The sequence below is a fragment of the Lathyrus oleraceus genome, chromosome 2 (genome assembly GCF_024323335.1).
Source record: "Lathyrus oleraceus cultivar Zhongwan6 chromosome 2, CAAS_Psat_ZW6_1.0, whole genome shotgun sequence".
NCBI lineage: Eukaryota > Viridiplantae > Streptophyta > Magnoliopsida > Fabales > Fabaceae > Lathyrus > Lathyrus oleraceus.
Window position 1 is genome coordinate 197,051,032 of NC_066580.1, and position 22,261 is coordinate 197,073,292.

The following is a 22,261-nucleotide window of genomic DNA, read 5'->3' on the forward strand; positions in this document are numbered from 1 at the left end:
ATCATGATTGTACTAACGACATGCAATGGACTTATGAATCCAACTGACGTGACTTATAAATCGTATTGAACTAGGGTCAAATGAATGAATGAATGTATCAGTGCCCAAAGAAACAACATATAATCAGGAACCAAATGATGAACCAAGAATGATCATGGATCAATAATCAAATGAGATATAAAACCAAATGGCCACCTGATCAACAAATTACGTGGCAAATCCTGATGATCAACGAATGATCAGGCCGGATCAAATGCCTCAAAACCAAGCAATTTACCAAGAAAATGAAATTGTTCACCAATGGTATACACCAAGGGATTAGGGTTTGATTGCCAGATCCTCCTCAAATTATGGATGGACCAAAATATCCACCTGATGCAAGCACCAATCCACGGATTCCAGCCACATGTCTTCTTATGTCAAACCATGCTTATTCAAATGCCATAAATGGATGGAAATGATATTCAAATGATTAGGGTTAATGAGCCAAATGTTTATTGTGAAGGGTTGGGCGATGGGGTATGATATGAACTAGATGGCCTTTGAGTCCAACAAATTTTGCACTGCATATTTCAACGCCAAACAATTCTTCACATCATAACCTACACCACCAGAATGAAATTCGCACCGAGCATTAGGATTGTAATTTATAGGAAGCCTCTCAGGAGGAGCTATCATACTTCTCATATTAACCAACTAGAGTTGAAGTAGGTGTTGGACAACGTGAAAATAAGACATAGGAATCGAATCAAATACTTTTTCAGGTATGGGTTGTCTCGGCTGATTGTAGTTATGACGAGGAATGTTCTGCTGCTGTTGATATTGGGGTTGTTGTTGTGGTTGAGGAGATGTAGCCACCGGTAAAGTCACAACATTCACTTGAGTAAAGAGTATTTGATATGTGTGAATTTTTGATGAGGAGCATGTGAATCTGTTAAGGAATTGAAAGATGGAATGAGTTGTCATTTTGAGAACCATCTCCAAACTCGTTAGGGAAGATTTATTATATATTTATGGGGACCCAAGAATGAAAACAGGGGCAAATTAGAGATTATGATTCTGATGCAAAAATTTCTAGAATTTAGGTGGTCCCATTGAAATCACCATGTAAAATTCTGAACTTACTTAAACAAATCGTGTGTGTAAGACCCTAATTTTGACCCTAATATCCCTCATGGCATCATATCATTGCTCAGTGCATTGTCTTAAGGATCATATCATGTTTGGCTCCTTAACCCTAGGGTTGGGACTTGTGTGAGTGGTTTGAGACCACCAAGCATGCTTGTATTATATATTATTGTTTTTCTTATTTTGATTACTAACCAAAAGCACAAAAATATGTCACTAACTCTTTTTGTTTTGAAGCTCATGTGATCATGTGCTCCCATGCTCCTAGGAGGCTCTTAAGCCCAATGAAATGGCCAAATGAAGATGAGGAAAAGCATGACAATGGTCCAAAAAGCTCCTAATCATCATATATGTCTCCCAAGTATCTCAATTTTCCAATTTGATCAAGATAACCCAAAGGGCTTGAAGATTGTTTCCCAAGGAAACCCTAATTTCACTATGCTTTGATTTTGCCTTACCCATGAAGCAATCTCAACCTCTGATCAAATTTCATCAAGGGAAGTGCTTTCATTCATTATTTTATGCATATATGAGCCTATTTGAGGATCCTCAATCATTTATTCATCAAGATTGGAAGTTTGGCCTTAAGAAGTTGACCAGTCAAGTCATCTGACTAAACTGAGGATCATTGAGATATAATTTTGGATGTGTTTGTCAAATGAAGATGACCCCAAGAGAAAAAATATTCTTAAGAACCATATGAACAACTTTAATGTCCAACAAAAATCCATTTGAAACTTGGAAGGTCATCATTCATTTCAAAAAATTATAGGTCATTTTGACTGAAACCCTAATTTTGGGTCAACTTCCAAAGGACCTAACTTCCTTATTTTTTATGATTTTGAGATGATACCAAATGCATTGGAAAGCTTAAGATGTATACTTCAAATGTTATGTTGGACAAAATGTCATAATCCTAAAATAAATACATGTGATAATCATATTGTCTCCCAAGTATCTCAATTTGCCAATTTGATCAAGATAACCCAAAGGGCTTGAAGATTGTTTCCCAAGGAAACCCTAATTTCACTATGCTTTGATTGTGCCTTGCCCATGAAGCAATCTCAACCTCTGATCAAATTTCATCAAGGGAAGTGCTTTCATTCATTATTTTATGCATATATGAGCCTATTTGAGGATCCTTAATCATGTATTCATCAAGATTGGAAGTTTGGCCTTGAGAAGTTGACCAGTCAAGTCATCTGACTAAACTGAGGATCACTGAGATATAATTTTGGATGTGTTTGTCAAATGAATATGACCCCAAGATACAAAATATTCGTAAGAACCATATGAACAACTTTCATGTTCATCAAAAATCCATTTGAAACTTGGAAGGTCATCATTCATTTCAAAACATTATAGGTCATTTTGACTGAAACCCTAATTTTGGGTCAACTTACCAAGGGCATAACTTCTTTAGTTTTTATGATTTTGATGTGAGACCAAATGAATTGGAAAGCGTAAGATGTCTAATTCAAATGTTATGTTGGACAAAATTTCATAATCCTAAAAGAAATACATGTGATAATACAAAACATTTTAGGTCATCTTGGACCAAATTCATTGAATTTGAAAAAGTACCCAACTTCAAATGCCCATAACTTTGTCATGAAAAATCCAAATGATGCAAACCTTGAGTCTAAATTGATCATATTCAAAAGATATACAACTTTGAGGTTGGAGGTCTTTTCATTTCAAGCTTGCATCATGCAAACAGAGGGGCTTGAAGAGGCTTGCTTTTGGTGAAATTTTCAAAGGGTGACTTAGACATGTTTTGTGCCCAAACATTCACAGCCAGTTTTCATTGATTTCCAAATGCCAAATGAATTTTTACCCAACATGACTTTTGTTCCTTATTTCAAGGGCCTTCCAACCATTACTCACATTACTTTTTTAAACTTTCCATGTGTGAGTTTCGAAGAGGTCTTTCTTTATGTTCATTTTTTGAATTTCATGGTGAAACTTAATATGCAATCCATTTCCTTCCCAATTACACGTCCAATTCCATTTCAATTGATCTCAGCATGGTTTAGCACCTATTATTGGGCCTCACATGCGCCTGTACAAGCTGATGCACCAAAGTTCAAATTGCCATGCACACGAGGGAATCATGAGCTCAGCCACATTTCAGCTATAAATAAGAGCTCCCTCTCATTCATTCATCAACCTTGTGGAGACCTGAAATGCTGTAGCACTGAAATCCCAACCCATACCAAAGAAATTTTCAGATTTTTCTCTTATTTTCAAGCTTGAAATTCAACATCATTAGTTGATTTTCAAAGCTCAATTCCTTAGCCTATCATCTCCATTACATCTCCAGAGCAAAAAGGGATCAAGATCTTGAAGAATTCGTGGCCTTTAGAGCTCCATTTCAGAGGTAGAACTTCAAACTTTTTGGATCTAGATCTTGCAATTCAATGTAGTTTTCTTTGGTTTGTGTGGTTTTCTGAAGTCCTCACACTTGAGGCATGCCAATGGTGGTCTTAATTTTCCATTTCGTGCATTTTCAGTTTGAACACCATGATCTTCCACCTCAAGTTTCTCTCAAAATAGGAAGGGTGAGGAAGATCCACGGATACAGTGGTGATTTACATCACCTGAGCTTCAATTTGATGTCCTTGCTTTTCATTTTCGTTACAAAAAATTTCCCTGCAAGTGGTGGCTGGAATCTGGTATCTCACCGGAGAATATGGTGGTTTCCACCACCATCACCACGTGTGCACTTTCCTGACCATTGGATTGTCATGCCACGTTATAATCCTAATCTTTCCCTATGTTTACTTATTTTAATTCAACATGTCGCACGTTTGACTCAAGTGTACCATGCGCCCTTGCATCTGATCCATTCATCCACGCCACGTCATTTAATGAGGTTGATCCTGTGGCGCTGGATTTTCCATAATTTCTATTTTATATTTTATTTTCACTTAATTCCTTTTATTTTCAAAAATTCATAAAAAGTTTATTTGAACTCACAAAATCATGAGACCAATTCCAAAAAGTTTCTTGAAAAATCTAGTTTCATATTTTGATTCTTAATTATTTTTGTGACTTCATTTAATATTTTTTGTGAAATTCTTTGGTTTTTAATAGTTTTAATTCATTTTAACATACTTTCTGATATTTGAAAAATCCAAAAATATTTTCCTCACACGTATGGATCATGATAAGTCAATGAAAAAAAGTCTCATCAATTTCTTAGTTGATTTGAGATTTATTTGAGATTTTAATTCATATTATGTTATTATTTTTTTTGTTTTTAATTGTCATGTTTGTTTGACCATGTTAGACCTATGAGAATTTAATTGGACTTATTGAAGTTGATTTGAATTGAATTTGAGGTTTGAACTTATTTGATTTTTTCATTTTTTGCATTTATTTTGATTCAAAAAAATATAAAAAATTATGGTTGATTTGTTAACTTGTAATCTTCATTTCTTTTCTATATGGCATTGATTGATGATGACTTGGTTCACATTTGATCAATTGAATTTGGTACTTGTCTTCCTTTTCCATCCCTTTCATCTTCATCCCATTCTTTTCATCATTTGGTCAATGAGTTAATGTCTTATGGTTGGTCTTGACAAATGAGAGGTTTAACCTTCTTTGATCCAAACCAAACTCAACTTGATCCATGATCAAGTGAGTTGTTTTGTGTCCAAGATAGGTTGCTTCTTGGTCAAGCAAATAACCTAAAGTCCATACAAGGTCTTTCCCCTTTTGGTTTGGCATGGCAAGTTTGTGGAGCTTGGCTTACTAGTCATGATCTCTAACTTGTGTTTATTTGTCTATATTTTTATTGACCAGCCTCAGATAGGTGTGACTACTATATTAGTCCACTTATGATTACTTAATATAGCGCTACATTGTATTATGACAAACTAACATAACCATACTAATTACTAACTTTAATTTGAGCATTTAATTTCCTGCCCTTTACTTTTAATGCAATTTATTTCTTGCTCATTATTCATATTGTTTTTCCCTTTGCTCACTTGAGCATATATTTTATGTTTATGTCATTTTTCTTTGCTTATTTGAGCCCATTATTGTATAAATATATTGCTATCTTGTGTTTGCTTTGTCTTTGTTTTGTGTGAACCTAATGAAAAAAAGAGAAAGGACTTAGAATTAGGACTTACCTATGCTTAAAGGAGCTCAAGAGCAACTAGGCCTCATGCCTTTAGAATGCTAAATTTTTTGAAGAGCAACTAGGCCTCATGCCTTTAGAATGCTAAATTTCCATGTTGACTTTCAAGGGCTTCTCTTCTAAACCTATTCTTTGTCCATTCCCCTTATTGTGTTGTGAACCTTTTGATGTTTTCTCTTGTGTGATAGGGATCCCATCTTGAGATTGTGAAAGAATGACCATTGTCATGAATAGCCAGGTTAAGAGACAAGCCAAAAGGAGATCCTAAGAGCTTGAATCCAAAATTGTTTGATTGCTTGATTGTTTGCTAAGTCTAAAGGAAAGGAGCATCTTGAATCATCTCTATGATTTCAAGAAAAGGAACTCCAAGGGTTTATCTTCCCCCTCTTATCTTTGTATGCTTTAGGACTAGCCCTTATCTTCTTCTCCCCACTCTAACCCAAGCCAAAAATCTTTTCTTCAAACTTTGACTTTGTTTCAAACTAGAAAACTAGGCCTTATGCCTTTGACTTTTCAAAACTCTTTTCATAAATACTCATTGTGAATAAATCTTAATCCAACTTTGACCTCATTTTGTAAATAAGTCTAACTTATGAATATAACTCACTTCAAATTGTTTTGTGGTTCCAGTGACCACTTGTTAAAACCTTTCAAAACATTAGCCATAGGTTTGAGTTATCATAGTGGTTGATGTAAATCTCACCTCATCCTTAGTGACTGACTTATAAGTCTTCCATGCCTATTATAGGGTTAACCCCTCACTAGCATGTTGAAGCTTTCCTCACATGGTGGATTGTTGGTTTAGGTTGAGTTTTCACCCTTTGATAACAAAAGACCTTAAGGCTTTTGATGAAATCAATTCTCCAATCTTTGAGATTTTTACCCCGAACTACGAGGTTTTGATCCTCCTATAAGATGGTACGTAGGCAATGGGTTCATCCATTCAAACAACAAAGTTTGTAAATATAATCTATTCTCTTCTCATCCCCCTAATCTTTTGTACAAATCTTTTCACAAATACCAACCTATAACACATATTTGCAAAAAGGGTTCCCTTAGAGTACTAAGGATGTTTTGGATGCGTAAAACCTTCCCATTTCATAACCAACCCCCTTACCCAGATCTCTGAAATTTTTATTAGTTTTTGATTTGAAAAACTTCTTACCTTGGCTTTTGTTCGCTTTTTAGCCTTTCCTTTGGAGAAATAAAATTGTGGTGGCGACTCGAATTGTATGTTTAATTTTGGTTTAGTCAATAAACCTAAAGGTAACGAAAACCCCGCTACATAAAAGTGGAGACTCTGCTGGGGAGACAATTTCCTAGTGGGTTTAGCCTACTTTTTGCTTGTATGTGTTGTATGTTTATATTTATTTGTGGCATATTTTTTGTGCAAATTTGGGATGACTGTATTGTTTGTAATGTATGAATTGCTTGATATATTAAATGCTTGTATGCTTGGTGGTTTCTTGTGAGATGAGTTCTATAACCGAACTCGAGTGCACTTATGATAGGAGAGTGGCATAGTCTTGTTGACTTGTGTGGAGTTATTCCTTAACAAAGTGACTTGCAAGTCCATTCACTTGGTGGAGGTCTTGTTGGGATCAATAATGTCACATGAATAGTCGTGGTTAGGAATTACTCTTTCGAATATAAACCTTAGAAGCCAAGGACCTTAGGTTCCTAGCCCATCTTGGCCTATTTTAGGACGTAGTGCGAAGATCGTTCAAGTGTAAGACTTGAGGCGACTGTTACGCGATAATACACTTATAAGAGTCTCTCTTGAGAATATTTTTTGGAATACGAGTAGTCGTTTTATCCGATAATATCCGAAAGATGAGATGATGACTATGGGAACCTGTTTAGAACATGATTGTCAGGTTTAACCATAGTACATTCCTATTGGGTGGTTCTTAACCGAGACTCCATGCTCGTGACTCTCAACAAACCTTTGATTCGCGGTTGATCCGTTCTCGTATATCCTCAATATCAATGGAACTTGGATGTTGATAAGGTGTAAACCATAATCCACCAAAATGGCTAATTGATATTGACGATGACTTGAGCCATCCCGTGACCTTTGTGTGGTGTGACTTGCTTGATCCTTGAGTGTGGTTGTTGAATCCATACATTCATGCATTCATTCGCATCCATATCATCAACAATAAATATTTTCAAGGAAATTAAGAGGTCTATTTGCAAATTTTCAGACATGGACAAGCAAAGAAGGAATACGAAGAAGTACAGTTTCAGACAACCCGACTTGAAAGAGTTAAGGAGTTTGACATCTTATGTATTAGAGCCTTTGGAGTTCAAAGCTCGCCATGGGAAGCTCCTGTCCATTCTTTCTACCAAAGTGGATGAAGGTCTGATGAGTGTGTTGGTGCAGTTCTACGATCCTCTGTATCGGTGCTTCACTTTTCCGAATTTCCAACTTTTGCCTACACTTGAGGAGTATGCCTATCATGTGGGTATACCTATTCTTGACCAGTTGCCATTTAGTGGTTTGGAGAAGGTTCCGTCTTCTCAAGAGATTGCTGATACGCTTCATGTATATATATCTGACATTGTTGCTAATATGACTACCAAAGGTGGAATTCAGGGTCTCCCGTCTGATTTTCTGATTGCCAAAGCTATTTTGTTTGGGAAGGCCATGAGTAAGGAAACTTTTGAAGCCTTATTTGTACTCCTCACCTATGGGCTAGTGTTATTTCCCAACATTGACAACTTTGTGGATGTGAACGTTATTAGGATTTTCTCTTCTCTTAATCCCGTTCCTACTCTGTTGGGTGACACTTATTTCTCTTTGCATATGAGGAACGAAAAGGGTGGTGGTTCCATGGTGTGTTGTCTGCCTCTATTGTACAAGTGGTTTATTTCGCACTTGCCTCAAACGCTTGCTTTCAAGGAGAACAAGGGATGTCTACAGTGGTCCACGAGACTTATGTCTCTCACTAATGATGATATCTCTTGGTATAATCGTGTTTATGATGGCATTCAGATTATTGACTCTTGTGGTGAATTCTCCAATGTACCTCTTCTTGGTACATGTGGTGGAATCAACTACAACCCTGCTTTGGCTCGCCGTCAGCTTGGGTTCCCCTTAAAGGATAAACCTAACAACATTTTGTTGGAAGGCTTATTCTTTCAAGAGGTAAAGATACCCAAAACTTGAAGGATAGGATGGTTCGTGCCTGGCGCAATGTTCATTGGAAAGAGAGGAAGGAGCTTGGTCCGAAGAATTGTATTGCTTTGGAACCTTACACCTCTTGGGTAAGGAAGAGAGCTCTTTAGTACCGCATGCCGTACGAATATCCGATACCTACCCCTATGGTTATGGTTGGGCCTTCAACCCTCCCTAATCAGGGAGTAAAGGAGTTGAGAGACGAAGACCGTTCACGTGCATGGGTTCGTGAGCGTGAGGAACTTCTTCAGCAACTCAAAGATAAGGATGCAATAATAGGGTTTCTAGACCATCAGGTTATTGATGAGCCTGATGATGTGGTTACTTCTCTTCTTCCTCACTCATCTAGGTTTTGGAAGAGGAAGTATGATCAGCTCGCCAAGGAGAAGGCCGATATGGAAGCAGCTTATGAGAGAGAGGTGAAGAGGCTTCGTGATACTTATCTTCCGATCTCGAAGGCTTTAGAGGATTGCTTCTAGGGCTCCATAGGATGTTTATTCTCCTTTTCTCCTGTATTGTATTTGGTTACCAAAATTGTACTACTTCTTTGGTGTAAAAAGATTCCAAATATTATTGCTATGAGTATTCCCTATATGTTCAATATTGTCAAATATTTGCAAATAGATCTCTAAAAAGTACCTCCGATTAAAAATAAATCATATGCACAAACATTGCATGCATCATATGCATAAGCAGGTTCTATTTTGAGCTCTTGATTAGTGGTCTAACTCTTTGCTCTTCATTTATTTTGAAGACAAGCTGACGCACCGGTATAACACCAGAGCAAATCATCTGAAGATGATGGAACATCTCGAGCAAGAGAAAAGGGACCTGAAGGAAGATATCGCTAGACTGACTGCCATGATGGAGTCAGTTCTAGCTGCCCAAAGTCAAGCTTCACCAACTCATGCGACTCCTCCCTTGAGGACGGTCATATCTGAGGTAGCTACTTAAACAGTTCCTGCTGCTACAACCCACTTTGCTCCGCCTATGCCAGCTGGATTCCCTTGGGGAATTCCATCCAAATTCATACCAGAGGGCCTCGCTCCTACTCTCGCTTCTATGCCAGCATCTAGCCCGGTCCTGTCTGGGCCACCTCCGGTTCTGCACACTTTTCCCCGTGTAGAAGATACCATTTATCATTCCGAGTCGTCTGAGGGCCCGAACGTATATGAAAAGATGGATGAAATGAAAGATCAATTCCTTGAACTGCGCAAGGAATTGAAGATCTTGAGGGGTAAGGACCTCTTTGGGAAAAGTGGTGCTGAGTTGTGCCTGGTGCCCAACGTTTAAATCCTTGTTAAATTCAAAGTGCCTGACTTTGAGAAGTATAAGGGAAACACATGTCCACTCAGCCATCTTGTCATGTATGCTCGCAAGATGTCAACACAAACTGAAAATGACCAACTGCTAATTCACTATTTTCAGGATAGTCTGACAGGTGCTGCACTCCAGTGGTACATGGGGCTGGAGAGTGCAAGCATCCGCACTTTCAACGATCTAGGCGAGGCCTTTGTAAAGAAGTATAAATATAATATAGATATGGCTCCAGATAGGGACCAGTTAAGGGCGATGTCCTAGAAGGATAAGGAGACCTTCAAGGAATACGCACAGAGATGGCGAGAACTGGCAACTCAGATAGTGCCACCCTTAGAGGAGAAGGAGATGACAAAGATCTTCCTAAAGACTTTGAGCTCTTTCTATTATAAGAGAATGATTTCTAGTGCTCCCTCAGACTTCACCGAAATGGTGAATATGGGAATGAGGCTAGAGGAAGGGGTCTGTGAAGGACGTTTATCTCTAGATGACGGTTCCTCAGCAAAGAAGTATGGAGGCTTTGCTAGGAAGAAAGAGGGAGAGACTCATGTTGTGTCCTCTCATGTTAAAAGAATGCCCTCTATGAGGAGGAATGATGTACGTCCAACTATCAACCAACACCAGGTGGCTCATATAGCACCTGCTTTCAGAGAAGTTCATCAACAACCAAACAACAGCAACATCGTCAACAACAACAGGCCTACTAGCCTCGCAATAATAATAACGCCAGCACCAGCAATCACGAGAGGAAGAAGGTAAATTTTGACCCGATTCTGATGACTTATGCTGAGCTTTATCCTTCCTTAATCGATAGGAAGCTGATAACTCCCCGTGATCCTCCTGCTGTACCAGCCAATCCTCAATGGTGGTACAAGCCTGAACTCCATTGTGTATATCATTCCGGTGCTCCCGGACATGATGTTGAGAATTTCTATCCATTGAAAACCAAGGTGCAAGACCTTGTGAGGAGTGGGATATTATTCTTTGAGGACATAGGTCCAAATGTAAAGAAGAACCCATTTCCCGAGCATGGGAAAGCAGCTGTTAATATGGTCCAGGGGTGCCCTGGCAAGTACAAAGTCCTTTATGTGAATGACATAAGGCAGTCCTTAGTCGAGATGCATAAGTTGTTGTGTGAACACAGCCATTATGAGCATGCTCATGATAAGTGTCAGGTGTGCACTATCAATGAGAGAGGATGTCGTCAAGTGAGAAAGGACATCCAAGAGATGTTGGATCAAGGGATGATTGAGATACTTCAGAATCGTGATGAGGATGAAGTCGATGTTATCACCCCCATGTTTAAGATTCCTGAGCCTGTTGTTATCAGATATGATGGCAGCAAGAAGAAAGTTTCGCCAACTCTTGTGATTAAGCCAGCGGACCCTGTCCCGTATGTATCATACAAAACTGTTCCTTACCGATATAACGCTGTTATGCTAGAGGATAGAAAGGAGGTGCCGTTGCCCTCAACCTCTGTGGTGAGAATTTCAGATGTCAGTGGAGTGACCCGTAGTGGTCGTGTTTTCTCGGCTCAGCCGAAATCCCACAAAGACGTTCTGAAGAGAATTGTTGTTAGTCCTGCTGGTCCCATGGGGATTTCTTCTTCAAATAATCTGTTTGTTCCTGTTATGAAGGGTGTTGACCCTGTTGTTGTGAAAACCAATAATTCTCCTATCCTAGTTGGCCAGTATGGCATGTTGAAAGAGGATGGTGATGAGATGATGAGGCTCATCAAAAGGAGTGAATATAATGTTGTTGATCAGTTGCACTTGAAGAAGTGAAAGACGATAAGCCCTGGTATTATGATAGCAAGTGTTTTCTCCAAAGTCAGACTTACCCGCCCGGGGCATCTGTTAAAGATAAGAAGACTTTAAGGAGATTATCTGATAGTTTCTACCTTAATAGTGATGTGCTTTACAAGAGGAATTTTGGCATGGTTCTGCTTAGATGCGTGGATAGACACGAAGCAGACCTGTTGATGACTGAAGTCCATGAGGGTTCATTTGGTACTCATTCCAATGGACATGCTATGGCGAAGAAGATGTTGAGAGCAGGCTACTATTTGTTGACAATGGAGTCTGAATGCTACAAGTATGTGAGGAGATGCCACAAGTTTCAGATTTATACGAATAAGGTTCATGTTCCCCCGACACTTCTGAATGTTATTTCCTCAGCATGGCCATTCTCCATGTGGGGAATTGACATGATTGACATGATTGAACCGAAGACGTCAAACGGTCACCGTTTTATTCTCATAGCCATTGATTACTTCACCAAGTGGGTTGAAGCAGCATCATATGCAAATGTGACCGGGCAGGTGGTTGTAAAGTTTATCAAGAATCAACTCATATGCTGATATGGTGTGTCAGACAGGATCATTACTGATAATGGATCTAACTTGAACAATAAGATGATGAAAGAGCTCTGTAGCGAGTTCAAGATTGCACATCATAATTCTTCTCCCTATAGACCCAAGATAAATGGACCTGTTGAAGCTGCAAACAAGAACATCAAGAAGATTATTCAGAAGATGGTTGTTACGTACAAAGATTGGCATGAGATGCTGCCATTTGCTTTGTATGGCTATCGTACATCTGTCCGCACTTCAACTGGGGCAACCCCTTTCTCTCTTGTATATGGCATGGAGGTTGTGCTCCCCGTGGAAGTTGAGATCCCATCAGTGAGAGTCTTGATGGAAGCCAAGTTGACTGAGGTTGAATGGGTTCAGAGTCGTTATGGCCAGTTGAATGTGATTGAAGAGAAGAGATTGACCGCCATGTGTCATGGTCAGTTGTATCAACAAAGAATGAAGAAAGCGTTTCATAAGAAGGTCAAACCTCGTGTGTTCCGAGAAGGTGGCCTCGTGCTCAAGAAAGTCTTGTCTTTCGTGCCCGATTCCAGGGGCAAGTGGACTCCAAACTATGAAGGTACATACGTTGTTAAGAGAGCCTTTTCAGGCGGTGCTTTGTTGCTTACAACTATGGATGGGGAGGATTTCACTCGTCATGTGAATTCAGATGCAGTCAAGAAATACTTCGCCTAAAATAAAACCAGAATAGCTCGCTAAGTTGAAAACCCAAAAGGGCGGCTTAGGCAAAAATGAGCGTCTCGGTGGATGAAAACCCGAAAGGGCGGTCCAGGAAAAATTTAGAGACATGAAAAAAGTGAATATATATCCCGCTAGATTGAGTACCTCACCCTGGGGCAATCTAGGCAAAAATTAGGGATTTGGCAAGTAACTGCATCCTGACAAGACTTTGTTCTACAAGAGTCATCTATCAAAGATTCTCTTTCAGTCATCATCAACTGAAGCTTCAAATATAGTGGATTCGGAGTTGGTGGAGAAATGGTCATCATGTTCAATGTAGTCCTTTTTCCTTGTATATCACCAATTTCGAATTTTGTAAAGATCCATGGAGTCTCGCCATTTGCGGACTACCATTCCATTAAATAAATTTGGGTCTTTATCCAATTCCTTGCACTCTTATTTATTTCTATTTAACAAATGTTTGCATGATTTAATTGATGAATATAATTGTTTTAAACAAATAAAGTTTTTTATATAAATTGTTTTAAATAAAATGAACATTCACAATGAATGAAAGGATAAATGGGATGTCCTCAGTGCTTTCCCAAGGATAGTATGATCATCAAAGGGTAAGACATTTGTTCATATTTTGGCATGTTTATATCCCCTTCATCAGCTTTCATTTGTCTCCTCGTCAAACGCTGAAAAGTCATTAATTCCCCAGAGACTCTGATATGAGAAGTCTTCTCTAATGGCAGTAGATTGTTCTATCTTGTTGGATTGCTTTCTCCTAGCAGAATCTGTGGATGTTCATCCAAACAGTTCCCGAATAATTTGTTTATGCATACATGCTTGTTTCCCCTGCGGAGTCTTTGCGATCCATGGTTGGTGGATCTGTGGATGATCCCTTTTGTACCAGTTTTTGCCTTGATCTTCTAGACATATATCTCTCTATATCAGGCACTAGCATTTGTGTTTTATCAATTATATGGTTGTCATTCCTTGTGTGGACTGACTTAAAATCCCTTATAGATTGATAAAAGTTGATATTCTATTCTACTCACGAAGACTTTGTCTTTCCCCAGCATGAGCAGAGGCTCTCAGCGGAGTAAACATGTGTTCCCTGCAGGGCTATCTTTCCAGATAATTTGTCTCCTCAGCAGGAAGTTGTCCAGAGCGATCGATGACGGGTTTGTTTCCCTTTTCATCCCCGGCATGTCACGTGTTAACGAAGGGTTCATTTCCGATTCCCTCAACCAAGGTAGTTTCTTGGAGAATGCTTGCAGTTTATCCCAAGTGGAGAAAATTGTTCTTTCTTCCCTTAGTAGAGTTTCCTCTCCAACAGTTAGAAGGGAGTGTTTTGATTGATGTGTATCTGGTTGGTGTTTGTTCCCCACGGAATTTCACATCATTCCTTGGTAACTTCCCCAATAGAGTTTCTTCTATGGCGGATCCTATTGATATTCAGCCACCTGTTCTCGAGAACTGATGGAAAGTCCCCGACAGGTTCTTCTGCATCTTCCTTATGTCAGAATTGTTGGCCCCTTGGAAGACTGCTCTTGTGTAGAATTTTGTTTCTTACAGTTGGAAGATGTGACTCTTCCTGTCTCTAGTTGTGATCATTGTCTTCCCATTTTTGATCATCCTCACCAGAGTTGAGTTTTCCTGTAGGCGTTTCCCTTCTTGTTGAGGTGTTGGGCCGGATGTTCGTTCGTGATTCTTGGACCTGTTTGTGTTAAATATGTCTGTCTGTCAGCATTAATCATACATAAATCCTGCATATACATACATAATCATATCATTCAAATATTCATGTTGCATTCTTTGCCATATATCTTTGATTGCTATCTCCTGCCTATGGGGAAATTTTCTTCCCCAGGAAGATGATTGTGTCTGATCTCTCCATTTAGAGTCAGCCTCATAGGAAGAAAGTTTTTACCTTTCCTTCTTTCTTCCCCACTGAGTTATATCCTCGTGGATGATTATTGTTTTAGCTTCCTCTTTGGTTATGTACCGGGATGGAATTACTCCCCTGAGATATATCCTCATTGGGTTGAGTCTTGTTTGATTGTGTCTTTCTAGTTTGATCCTAGATTGACTCTCCTTTCTTTTTATCCCTTGCAGTTCCCTGTGGTTTAGATTGTTCAATCACTCAATAACCAGCAGGGGTGCATCTTTTCCCCGTCTATTTCTGTGGTTTTCTACCCAGTAACCGGTAGATATAATCCCCTCTTTGTTGGTTATCTTTACCCAGTAACCGGTGTAACACCCTTCTAAAATACCCCAAATATTTAATTAAAACAACAAATATATACATCAGAGTCAAGGTGCAATTAAGGGTGTCACACAATCACTTCACACCATTCACCATAATAACTGTCGTGCTCTTTTATTAATTCAAAACATAAAGCATTTGCACAATACGCAGCGGATAGAAATCAAATCAATCATGCAAAACATGTAACACATTACATGTAAAATTATTCAACAAGGTAAAACATCCCGTCCCGATGTTACATCTATCAGAGCATGACCCACTAAGGAGACTACACTAGACTCCAAGCACTAGCTTCTACTCAATCACTGCTCGTTACCTGAAAAATAGTTGTAAGGGTGAGTTCCTCAATCGATATAATAAGCATTATAAAATATCATGTCATGTTAAGTAATTTAACACATTAATCACCCTAATCACATCACACATTCAGTAACGGCACATCAACTCAAATATCATACTCAATACCAATGCAACTCATACTCATACTCAACACCAACATAAAGCCCACGTATAATCTCAATTCATACTAAACACCAACATAAAACACACGTATAACATTGGAATACACCCATTCATATTATACGCCATACATACATTATGCAATGAGACTCCATGCATGCGGTACCGACTATTCGTGAACATATAGTTCAACTTCACCGACCAAATCCAGGTACGGCTACCAAGCTCACTAGTCCCACTCATTTGAGACCTAGTGACTCACATCACTAATTCCTCACCATGGGAATTAGCTACCACCCCAAGGGCCATGCTATGCACGCTAAATCACCTAGCATGCAAACATCAACAACAGTCCAAAATGACTAACATCACTAATTCCTCACCATGGGAATTAGCTACCACCATAAAGGCCACAATATGCATGCTAAATCACCTAGCAATGCAAAATCATCAACAATAATCCACAATGGACATATGCTCACACTCTAAGCCATAAACAGTCCATTCACAATTGCATACATAACATATACATTCACAGCATTATGCATATCATCAGACATCATCAGCATATTATCACAAAATCATATCATGTCATGCCAATTAATAATCACAGTATTAGCACACTCTACTAATACCTATACTGCTCAAAACAATGGGAAATGATCCTTACTCCATCATACATCAGCTAAATTACATTACTCAGCTGAACAACCAAAAAACTGCACAACAACAGCTCAGAAAATCACAATTCTGCCCATACGCGTATTGCCTAGTCCCATACGCGTATGGCCCATTTCTCAGCCAAATCCCATACGCGTAACACCATCTCATACGCGTATGCTACGCGTATCACTTCCCCATACGCGTACCAACAGAGACCAAACCACGTTCAAAACATCATCTTCCTCATCCATACGCGTATGGCCTCACCCCATACGCGTACCACTCACAGAATACGCGTAATAACATGCGTATGGCGCGTATCAGCGCCAATCCTCTCCCTTCCAAGCCATCTCATACGCGTATGGCCTCACCCCATACGCGTACCACTCTCCTCCAGGCCACCTCATACGCGTATTGCCTAGTGCCATACGCGTATGACCAGAAACCAGAATTTTTCCAGATCTGCTATGGCTTTCTCTGCTACGAGATTCTTCAGATCCAACCTCCCACAGTCCAATTTTACACAGTATTCGTTCATATCATTTCACACAAATCATACCCTATTCAATTTCACAAATTCTAACCTTATTACATCTAATTCCTACTAATTTCCTTCAATTATAATCCAAATTTCGTTCATCCAATATTTCACAAATTTCAGCATACATCATCCTAATCAGGGTCAAATCAATGGTTTATCACTACCCATTACATGTTAACCCATAATACCCATCAAACGACGATAAACCCCCCTTACCTGAGTTAATCCGGCAATTGATTCTTTGACCCTCAAGCTTTTCCTTTCTTCAACCCTTGTTCTCTTGCTCTTTGCCCTTTTCCACTTTTGAGCCGCTTCTCTGCTTTTCACGTAAAAACCCTCTTTACCAAAATGAAACTCTTTTCTTATTTCCCACTTATATACTTTCCAATAAATATTTATTCCAATAATAATAATAATAATCCAATAATTTCAATTACTTAATTAAATTAATAATTATAATATTAACTTAAATTAAATAATTATCTTATTTTTATCGGGGTGTTACAACTCTCCCCCACTAAAAGAGTTTTCGTCCTCGAAAACATACCTCAAGCGAATAAATCCGGATAAGACTCCTTCATCTGACTCTCAAGTTCCCAAGTCACATTGCCACCTGCTGGTCCTCCCCAAGCTACCTTTACCAAAGCAATCTCTTTACCCCGCAACTGCTTCAACTCTCGATCCTCGATCCTCATAGGTGATGTTTCAACAGTCAGGTTATCTCTCACCTGTACATCATCTACTTGGACTACATGCGACGGGTCAGGAATATACCTCCTCAACTGAGACACATGAAAAACCTCATGCAAATTCGCAAGTGACGGCGGTAAAGCGATACGATAGGCTACCTCCCCTATCCTCTCCAAAATCTGATAAGGACCAATAAATCGAGGTGTCAACTTCTTCGACTTCAAAGCTCGACCAACCCCAGTTATCGGAGTAACACGAAGGAACACATGATCTCCCTCTTGAAACTCAAGTGACTTCCTCCTCTTGTCGTGATAACTCTTCTGACGACTCTGAGCAATCCTCATCTTCTCCTGAATCATCTTAATCTTGTCCGTAGTTTGTTGAACAATCTCCGGTCCAACCACAGCACTCTCGCCGGACTCATACCAACATAAAGGTGTCCGACATCTCCTACCATACAAAGCTTCAAACGGTGCCATACCAATGCTCGAATGAAAACTATTGTTGTAGGTAAACTCAATCAAAGGTAAATAACAATCCCAAGCACCTCCCTTTTCCAAAACACAAGCCCTCAAAAGATCCTCTAGTGACTGAATCGTCCTCTCAGTCTGACCATCAGTCTGCGGATGATATGCAGAACTCAATCTCAGCTTAGTTCCCAAAGCCTTCTGCAAACCTTCCCAGAACTTCGATGTAAATCTAGGATCTCTGTCCGAAACAATACTCGACGGAATACCATGCAAACTTACAATCTTCTCAATATACAACTCAGCTAATCTCTCTAACGGATAATCCATTCTGATCGGAATGAAATGAGCCGATTTTGTCAATCTGTCAACAATCACCCAAATAGCTTCAAAATTCTTAATTGTCCTCGGTAAACCAGAAACAAAATCCATACTGATACTATCCCACTTCCACTCTGGAATAGCCAACGGTTGCATTAGCCCAGACGGCTTCTGATGCTCAATCTTTGACTTCTGACAAGTCAAACAAGAATAAACAAAACTCGCAATTTCTCTTTTCATTCCCGGCCACCAAAATAACTTTTTCAAATCATGATACATCTTCGTAGCTCCAGGATGAATACTCAAGCCACTACGATGTCCTTCCTCAAGAATACTCTTCTTGAGTTCGGTAACATCCGGAATACACACCCGATTACCAAATTTCAAAACACCCTTCTCATCAACTCTGAATTCACCACCTTGACCTTGATTCACTAGAGTCAACTTATCAACCAAAAGCACATCGGATTTCTGACCCTCTCTAATCTCATCCAGAATGCCACTCGATAACTTCAACATTCCCAATTTAACACTATTGTGAGTACTCTCACACACCAAACTCAAGTCTCTAAACTGCTCAATTAAATCCAATTCCTTAACCATTAACATAGACATATGCAATGATTTCCGACTCAATGCATCAGCCACTACGTTTGCTTTACCCGGATGGTAATTCAAACCAAAGTCATAATCCTTCAGAAACTCTAACCATCTCCTCTGTCTCATATTCAGCTCTTTCTGATCGAACAAATACTTTAAACTCTTATGGTCACTGAAAACCTCAAATCTTGACCCGTACAAGTAATGCCTCCACAACTTTAGAACAAAAACCACAGCTGCCAACTCTAAATCGTGCGTCGGATAGTTCCTCTCATGAACCCTCAGTTGTCTCGAAGCATAAGCTATAACCTGCTTAAAGACCACCCAAACCCAATAATGAAGCATCACAGTAAACCTCAAATAGTTCTGACGGACTCGGTAATATCAGAATAGGAGCAATAGTTAACCTTCTCTTTAACTCTTGGAAACCTTCTTCACATTTTGAGTCCCAAACAAACGCTTGCCCCTTTCTAGTCAACATCGTCAACGGTAACGCCAACTTAGAAAATCCCTCAATGAATTTCCTATAGTAACCTGCAAGTCCAAGAAAACTCCTTATCTCAGAAACCGACTTCGGAGCTTCCCACTTAGATACTGCTTCTATCTTAGAAGGATCAACAGCAACACCACCTCTTGAAATCACATGACCAGGAAAACTAACCTCTTCTAACCAAAATTCACACTTAGACAGTTTAGCAAATAACTTCTTTTCTCGTAGAACTCCTAAAACCACTCTCAAATGTTCAGCATGCTCTTCTTCAGATTTCGAATACACCAAAATATCGTCAATAAACACCACAACAAACTTGTCTAGGTGCGGATGGAAAATCCTATTCATATACTCCATAAATACCCCAGGCGCATTAGTCACACCAAAAGGCATTACAGAATACTCATAATGTCCATACCTTGTTCTGAAAGCAATCTTCTGAATATCCTCAGTTTTCACACGTATCTGATGATATCCCGATCTCAAATCTATTTTGCTGAATACACTCGCACCAACCAACTGATCCATCAAATCATCAATCCTCGGCAAAGGATACCGATTCTTGATCGTCACTTTATTCAGTTGCCTGTAGTCCACACACAACCTCATAGTACCTTCTTTCTTCTTAACCAATAACACTGGTGCACCCCACGGTGACACACTCGGACGAATAAATTTCTTATCCAACAGATCTTCAAGCTGACTCTTCAATTCAGTTAACTCAACAGCAGACATACGGTACGGAGCCATCGATATCGGCCTAGTACCAGGTATCAAATCAATCGAGAACTCAACTTCACGCTCTGGCGGTAATTCATTCACTTCTTCAGGAAACACATCAGGAAAATCACACACCACAGCTAGATCGCAAATCACCAGTTTATCTTTAGCCTCTAAAGTCGCTAACAGCATAAACAACTCTGCCCCATCTGCTACTGCCTCATTCACCTGCCTTGCTGATAGAAACAAACTCTCTCCTTCCTCCATCTCAGGAAAGATCACAGTCTTATCAAAACAGTTGATATAAACTCGGTTAAACACCAACCAGTTCATACCCAGGATAACATCAATCTGCACTAGTGGAAGACACACTAGGTCCATCCCAAAGTCTCTACCAAAAATACTCAAAGGACAATTTAAACAAATTGAAGTAGTAGTCACTGAACCCTTCGCAGGAGTATCAATCACCATACTTCCATGCATCTCAGATATCTCTAATTTAAGTTTCACAGCACAATCCAAAGATATAAAGGAATGAGTCGCACCTGTGTCAATAATAGCTACAAGAGGAAAGCCATTAATATAACACGTACCTCGGATCAACCGATCATCTGCAGAAGTCTCAGAACCCGATAAAGCAAAGACCTTGCCTCCCGACTGGTTCTCTTTCTTCGGCTTAGGACACTGTGGACTGATATGACCCACCTCTCCACAGTTGAAACAAGTCAAAGTCTTCAATCGGCACTCTGCGGCCAAGTGACCACCTTTTCCACACTTGAAACACTTCTTCTCAGCACTGGCACACTCATGGAAACGATGTCCAGCTTGACCACATCTGTAACACTTAACAGGGGCACTGGAGTCTCCCCCACTAGGTCTCTTCATCCCACTCTGTCTCTGGAAACCTTTGCCAGCTGCATACGGCTTCCCACGATCATTCTGATTCTTGCCTTTCCTATCAACCCTTTGCTGATAGCTCTCCGCTCTGGCCTTGGTATCCTGTTCAAAAATCCTGCAACAGTCCACCAGGTCAGAAAACACTCTAATCCGTTGATACCCAATAGCCTGCTTGATCTCGGGATGTAACCCGTTCTCAAACTTCACACACTTTGAAAATTCCCCAGTAGCTTCGTTATAGGGAGTGTAATACTTCGACAACTCTGTGAACTTAGCAGCATACTCAGTAACAGACCGATTGCCCTGCTTCAATTCTAAGAACTCTATCTCTTTCTTTCCTCTGACATTCTCTGGAAAGTACTTCCTCAGGAATCTCTCTCTGAACACCGCCCAAGTGATCTCAGTATTCCCAGCAACTTCCAACTCAGTGCGGGTAGCAACCCACCAATCATCTGCTTCCTCTGACAGCATATGCGTACCGAACCTGACCGTCTGGTTATCGGCACACTCAGTCACTCGGAAGATCCTCTCGATTTCCTTCAACCACTTCTGAGCGCCATCTGGATCGTATGCTCCCTTGAACATTGGGGGATTGTTCTTCTGGAACTCACTCAGTTGACGAGCAGCTCCCATTCCCACAACATTCGGATTCCCTCCAAGTACTCCAGCTAGCATACCCAGAGCCTCAGCAATCGCAGCATCGTCTCTACCTCTTCCAGCCATCTCTATTCTGAAAACCCAACAAGCTAAAACAATAAGTACTGATAGGGTTACACAACACCTATCACGTACAGGGAAACAGAATAATTACGACTCGACTCGACCGACTATGCTCTAATACCACTAATGTAACACCCTTCTAAAATACCCCAAATATTTAATTAAAACAACAAATATATACATCAGAGTCAAGGTGCAATTAAGGGTGTCACACAATCACTTCACACCATTCACCATAATAACTGTCGTGCTCTTTTATTAATTCAAAACATAAAGCATTTGCACAATACGCAGCGGATAGAAATCAAATCAATCATGCAAAACATGTAACACATTACATGTAAAATTATTCAACAAGGTAAAACATCCCGTCCCGATGTTACATCTATCAGAGCATGACCCACTAAGGAGACTACACTAGACTCCAAGCACTAGCTTCTACTCAATCACTGCTCGTTACCTGAAAAATAGTTGTAAGGGTGAGTTCCTCAATCGATATAATAAGCATTATAAAATATCATGTCATGTTAAGTAATTTAACACATTAATCACCCTAATCACATCACACATTCAGTAACGGCACATCAACTCAAATATCATACTCA